Source organism: Bidens hawaiensis, unplaced genomic scaffold (genome assembly GCF_021521415.1).
Source record: "Bidens hawaiensis isolate Kalapana, Puna unplaced genomic scaffold, B.hawaiensis_p1.1 tig00008219_1, whole genome shotgun sequence".
In the NCBI taxonomy this organism is placed as follows: Eukaryota; Viridiplantae; Streptophyta; class Magnoliopsida; order Asterales; family Asteraceae; genus Bidens; species Bidens hawaiensis.
The window spans coordinates 16,750-23,102 of record NW_027491584.1 but is presented as its reverse complement, the minus strand read 5'-3'; the positions used below and the strand labels follow the sequence as shown (position 1 = coordinate 23,102).

The following is a 6,353-nucleotide window of genomic DNA, read 5'->3' as shown; positions in this document are numbered from 1 at the left end:
AGTTTTGGAAGAGGACAGTATTTGAGGAACACGTCACTGTGTAGGTAGATAGAAAATAGACACGTGATAAATTAGTGAGTTACTAAAGCTATATACTTTATATATGTGGATTTCATTCCATATGTGATAGAGATGAGCATGGTACCGACCGGTACCGGTACCGAAAATATCGATCCCGAAAATCGAAAATTCTTGGTACTGGTACTGGTACCGAAATATTCGGTTCGGTACCGGTACCGGGACGGTACCGAGGGTAAAAAATCGAGAAATACCGGTACCGGCATCGTACCGATCCCGAAACTTAAAACTTTGGTACCGATTTTGCTCTTCCCTAATCTGTGATATACCGACAGAATTCATCCATCTGTGATATATACCAAAGGAATAAATAATAATAGAGTTAAAAGAAAAGTATTAAAGTGAATAAATTGAATAATAAGGTGTAAAGATTCAACAAATTATCAAACCCTTTTATGGATTTAGGAACAACCCAAAATTAGAAACTAAACATTTTGCAAAAGGAAAAATAAAAGAAAGGGAAAATGAAATAATCAAGTTTCAAAATCGTTTCAATTAGGTCACTAATGCAATTTTTTCTCAAATCGGGTCACTAAATCTTCAAATCGAGTCTCATCGATTTTTTTGTGCGTTAAGAAAGAAATGGAGGATAAGATGTGAAGGTCGGAATTTGCAATATATGTAATTAAATTTTAAAAATAAAAAAAAACGTTTACTATATTGAAATTTAAAAATAAAAAATAAAATTCACGTCACCATTCAACGTTAACATAAAGAAAAAAAAGATAAAAAGATTTCCAATGTGAAACAAAAAAAGAAAAAGAATAAAAAAACATGTTAAAACCTTTAATTTAATAAAATATGAAATTCTAGTGACTTAATTGGAACATTTTTTAAACGAGTGACTTAATTAAAACATTTTTAAAACTTGGTTACTATTATATGAAATTGCCATCTACATCACAAAATAATGGACGGTAAAATATTTCCAAGAGTTGTGGTTGTTGGTGGTTGTCTGTATATTAATGCGTGATGGGTCTCAGGATAATGGGTTGATATCTTCACCTCTAACCGGTTCATATATTTATTCATGTTGTGTCATGTCAAATTCATTTATAATTGTGTTGTGTTTCATATCGATCAGTTTAATGTTCATTTGTGAATGAGTACTAAATAGCGATTTTATAACAGTTTATACAGTTAATTACGCTGATAAAGATGAAACTATTTACAATGGTATGGTTTTAATTTTGTTTATTCACCTCTTATTCCAATTTCAAACTTGGGTTTATATATTTAAATGCTACACCCAAAAATTTTAGTATTTATTTTAAATAACTAGTATTTTATACCCGCGTTTTACGGTGGAGATCAACCTATTTTAATTAACAGAAGCATTTACATAACAAACGTAACTTTAGTAAAAATGAAACATAAAAATTTGAGAAATTTTTATCCGTCAAACCAATTGAGCATGTATATTATGGTCGTTATATTGGCACACCTCACATCTATTTAGACACCCTCAATATGGTCTATATTGCCCAATATGAAGCATATATGGCTCCAAATCAGACACAAAAGTGTTTTATGTCATACATGATATGCCTCATATTGATCAATATGACCATATGAGAGTGTATAAATAGAAAAATGGTGTGTCTTAATAGACAGAGCCTGTATTATATATCGAAAAGTTTTGCTTTTTAATAAGCCTTTTATGTAAAAAAGTCAGCTAACAAATCAATCATGTCATTTTTCATTTTTGCAATTGATTTCCAAAATTACCCATTGATGGTTTCATATTTACATATTATATATATATAATTAAAATGCAACTTTGGTTTGTCTCACATTTACCACTGTTCATCCATTTTACAAGTGATGATGCTTTGTGTACTAACTTCCGATGCACACCTATACATACACCAATACATACACATATTACACTTTGTACATAGATAACATGGGAAACTGTTTTGTTTTTAGTTTATTTCACTTTACTACCTACAGAAAACATTTGAATGATATGCAATTTATGATGAAGCCCCAAGAATGTCATACATCTCTCTTCCTATGCTTTATCATCAGTTTTCTTCACCTCTCCCACTTTTCTGCCACCACACTTGGCTTCATTTTCTCTGGCGATTCATCATCAGCATTCACAAGGTAGGTTACCACAAACCCAAAATTTTGTTGTATTTTGTTGTTCGATCGTTTACATGTTAGGTTTCTTCTCGAACTCATTGATCGGCTGTAACACTTTCTCCGATCATGTCTTTTTTTCCTAGGTAACATCTGCTTTTACCTGTTTTGTTTTTCTAGGTTAGGTTTTGAAGAAGAAAGAGTGGCAAGAACATCTATTGGGGATTAGGGTTTGCGAATTCAATCGGGTTTCGAACTGAAAAACGAAGAAGACGGTGGTGGATGGTGGTTATGTGCCGCGGTTGTGGGTGTTTTGTGAATCATTAACCGGTAGGTAAGAAATACTCATCAAATCAAGTTTGTCAAATTACATTCCCACTTTGTAATTGATATTTAATTCTTTCTTAATTTTCAGGCTGCAAATCAAAAGATCGGAGACGAGCCACTTCTTTCTATCTCAAGTTTGGTACATGCAATGTTATTATTTTATCAAATTTCAGTTTTGGGTCAAATTATTACATATTTTGGACATGGTTAGGGTTCCTTTTTAAGCCGAAATTAGTCGTTTAGTGACCATAATCTATAAAGCAGTTCAATGTAACCTTAGGAAGCTTTGGACAATTTTTGAGTTCACTCAAGTTTGTCTTCCGAATTTGACAATATTGGTTTTCATTTTGTAGGTAAATTGTCATATTTATTTAATAATCTGGCATTAGTTACAATATATAGCTGGACTTTTAAGAACCTATTCTTAACTTACAAGTACTTTGTATGAAAAGCTAATAAAAATGCAGGTGCCACACTAGATTTTAGTTTTTTTTTTTTAATTATAGTAATGATTTTTATTCTTTGAATAAACCATCGAGGCATCGAGTGATGGTGCTAAACGGGTACATCAGTTAGGCCAAACGACATTGCTCACCAATCAAATTAGCTTCTTATGATACAACAAAGGTAAATGATGAATTAGTTCACATTTGTGTTTAGATAGTTTAAAGATTTAGAGCAACAATGATTTTTAGTTGAACTTTTCTTTATTGATTTACTTAAATTTTCAGGTGAAAAGAACAAAAATATATTGAAAATTCAGTTTTTCTAATACATGTTAAGGGGGGGGGGGGGGGGGGGATAACAAACATCACACACATGAAGAAATTTTATTTTTAGTAAAGTGAACTCAAAATTGAAGGGGTTTGTTCTCCATCTTAAATTTGATGTTCTAGCTTCAGTTTGATTATGGCTAAGATATAAATGTTACAAAACGAGCAACACATTATTGATACTAAGTTCACTTTTATATTTGATAGATTAGTGGGGGATTGAAAAGTTACAGTATGGAAAGACATTTGAGACAGACTGCACGTGAGTTGCCCGAGTGGGAGATTATAAGCTATATGGGATGGCATACTCAAGTAAGTTCAGTTCCATAACGTTATCTTCACATACTTTGGTTTGCAGAATTAACATTGTTGTTTGAAATACTTTTTACCAAGTTCATATTTAAGGTATTGGCTGATTGCTTGCAATTTATTTGTGGCAGGGAAATTGTCGTTTGTTTTGTGGGCTACATGTTGAAGTGGTTAAGTTAAGGGAATGACAAAGAAGAGACTACGAAGAAAAATCGAGAGGTATAACTTGAATGTACGCATCACCGCGAACTAAAACATCATTCTTTTTGGTATCCGCCCTCTTGGAAATGGTTGGTCGCTTTAGCTGTGGCACAAAGTTTTCTCTTGGTAAGGCATTATATACGTCATGTGTATCTTTTGTTGAACTCCTAAGTCCTAATGTACATTACATATTTGTGTATATTCTAAAGCTTTCATGTTGGTTTCTTAATTTATAATACAAGGGCTTGGGAATTGTTTATCTTTCAGCCCCCTAACCCTTTTGCCATAACCAAAGCCGGGTGAGGAATTCTAACGCACATGAAACATGACACCAACTTAGCCCGCTGCAACGCGAGGGTACAATTCCTAGTTCTTTATCAATATGCAAAGAAATTTGTATATTCCATGAATAATAGTTTTTTTAATAAGTAGTTAAAAAATTAAGTAAAATAAAGAATATAAAACCATATGAAAGTGTTTCTATGTATGAGTTGAATAGTAAAATGAATAGTAATTTTGTGAGGTAGAGAAAATCTCCATTTTAATATATATAATAATAAGCCAACGAAAGTTGGTCAAAAATTATATAATTATTCTTAATTTCATTGGAACAAAGCTAGTGATTTAAAAAGAAAAAAAAAACTTGGACTTGTTTACTACTTTGCTGAAAGCATGACATTAGTTTGTTTATATTAAAATGTACAAAATACACAAGACATGCCAAAAGCATTTAATTTAGATTTCTAGAATACATGTTATTGAAGTCGTTTACAAAAGTTCGTCCTTCGTAAGCACATGACCCGAGATCTTGACCGAGCAGTCATCTATGTTGCAGAACTTTTCTTATCACCTTAACATAAAAAAAAATGTTAGTAAAATAATGCACAAGAGATCTAGCTGTAAAAAATGAACTCGTCACACGAAATCAACGTCCAAGGTATACAACACTGGGAGTTTGGGACTACCATATATAGCCTACACTGGCTAAGCGTAAAACCTAGCTTAATGTGCAGCGTAGGTCACGGTGATTCAACGTAACTATGCTGTGCCGGTTGCAACATCCAGTTTCACCAAATTTATGTAAAAGGATTTATTATTATGGGCTTGAGTTATTAAACAGGCTTAGGCTGAGGGGTGTGGGGGGCGCGAGAGGGGGCGCGAGTGGGGGCTCCAGCCAATAATATTGTGACGTGTGGCAGAGAGAGAAACTTGATAAGATGGGTGTTAGTTGTGGTGCTCGCGCTCCGGGACATGGTGTGGAGGGGCGCGAGAGGGAGCGCGAGCGGTTTTTTTTTTTATTTTTTTATAAATGTATTAAAAAAACGTATTATTAAAAAAACTCATAAATTATTTAAAAAAACACACATTAATTAAAAAAACACATTAATATCTAAAAAAAAATTAAAGTACTAAAAAAAACATTATTCTTATTCTTCGGCTTGGTCTTCTTCGATCAACCTCTTCCGGATACGTTCCTTTTGTTTTTCCATCAGCATTTGGTGGACCGGATTTAGGTTACTGAAGTCTCTTGTAAGGAAGTCCAAATCTCTCATTCTTCTTTTTTTCTTTTTGTCATTAGAGACCACCTCCATGGTTTTGTTGAATTTATTGAGGGATTCAACAAGATCGGTGATGTTTACGGCTTCCCCCTCAGCCGGTTTTTTCCCCCTGGCGTCCCTTCCCAATGGCCGCCTCCTCGGCGGTGAAGACGTTTCCTCCCCCGCAACGTTTAGGTCGAATCCAACCCGGCAATCCGACCCGGCGGAAGTGCTATACGCTCCAGACGAACTAGTTTTAGTCCGTTTCGGCCCTACTTCCGCATCAAGGTCCGGCGCCACCAGCTCAACCCACTTAGAACACCTTCTCAACCTCTCCCACACCTTTACATCGTCCCACGTCTTCACCGTCCCATACCTCCGCAGGCACTCCTGCTTCCACTCCTCGGCGGTGAAATTATAAACCGCCAAATCGTCACTGCCACTTGGTTTCATACGACCGGCGTTCCTGTTGAACAGATTAGTAAACAAGCCGACAAATTTTCTGATTTCGGTCCACCGACCCGAAATCATATCGGCGTTCCGCTCTGTACTCCCAACGAGCGAATAGAACGTCTCCCTAACCTTTGTCCAAAAGACCTTGCTCTTTTGATAGTCCGCTGCAAAATGCATAAATAAATTTGTAAGTCATTTAACTTTTTTATTTAACTTTTTTATTAAAAATCATTTTTAAAAACGTTAAAACAATTACCGCAACGCCGATCCTCAGAAATGACTATCCAAGCCCGACACAGGGCTTCCTTCTCATCCGATGACCACGGAGTGGTTTTCCGTTTCGTCCTTCCAGTCGAAGCCGAACCCGACCCGTCCGTTGCAACTTGTTTTTTCCGGTGGACGCGTCTTCTTTGTCCCGCAGCTTCACCTTCTGGTTCTTGTGTCTCCGGAACAACAAAGTTAGGAGACGGTTGTATGTTGGATGGTTGAAAGCCGGATGATTGTTGCGACCCCGAATAAAACATCGGTTGGTCCGGTGCCGACCATAAATCGTCGTAACTGTAATCTGAATCTAGGTTTGGGTACCAAT

The 6,353-nt window shown here is 35.4% G+C and overlaps 1 long non-coding RNA gene across 2 annotated transcripts; it reads left to right on the top strand.

Annotated features, from left to right (window-relative positions):
• The first annotated feature begins 1,854 nt into the window (after nt 1–1,854).
• On the top strand, nt 1,855–4,032 carry LOC143637304 (uncharacterized). Of its 2 annotated transcripts, XR_013154404.1 has the most exons (3): nt 1,855–3,117; nt 3,471–3,575; nt 3,704–4,032. It is a non-coding gene; the product is annotated as an uncharacterized LOC143637304 (long non-coding RNA). The 2 variants fall into 2 exon arrangements; XR_013154403.1 differs by having other exon boundaries at nt 3,471–4,032.
• Nucleotides 4,033–6,353: the final 2,321 nt, after the last annotated feature.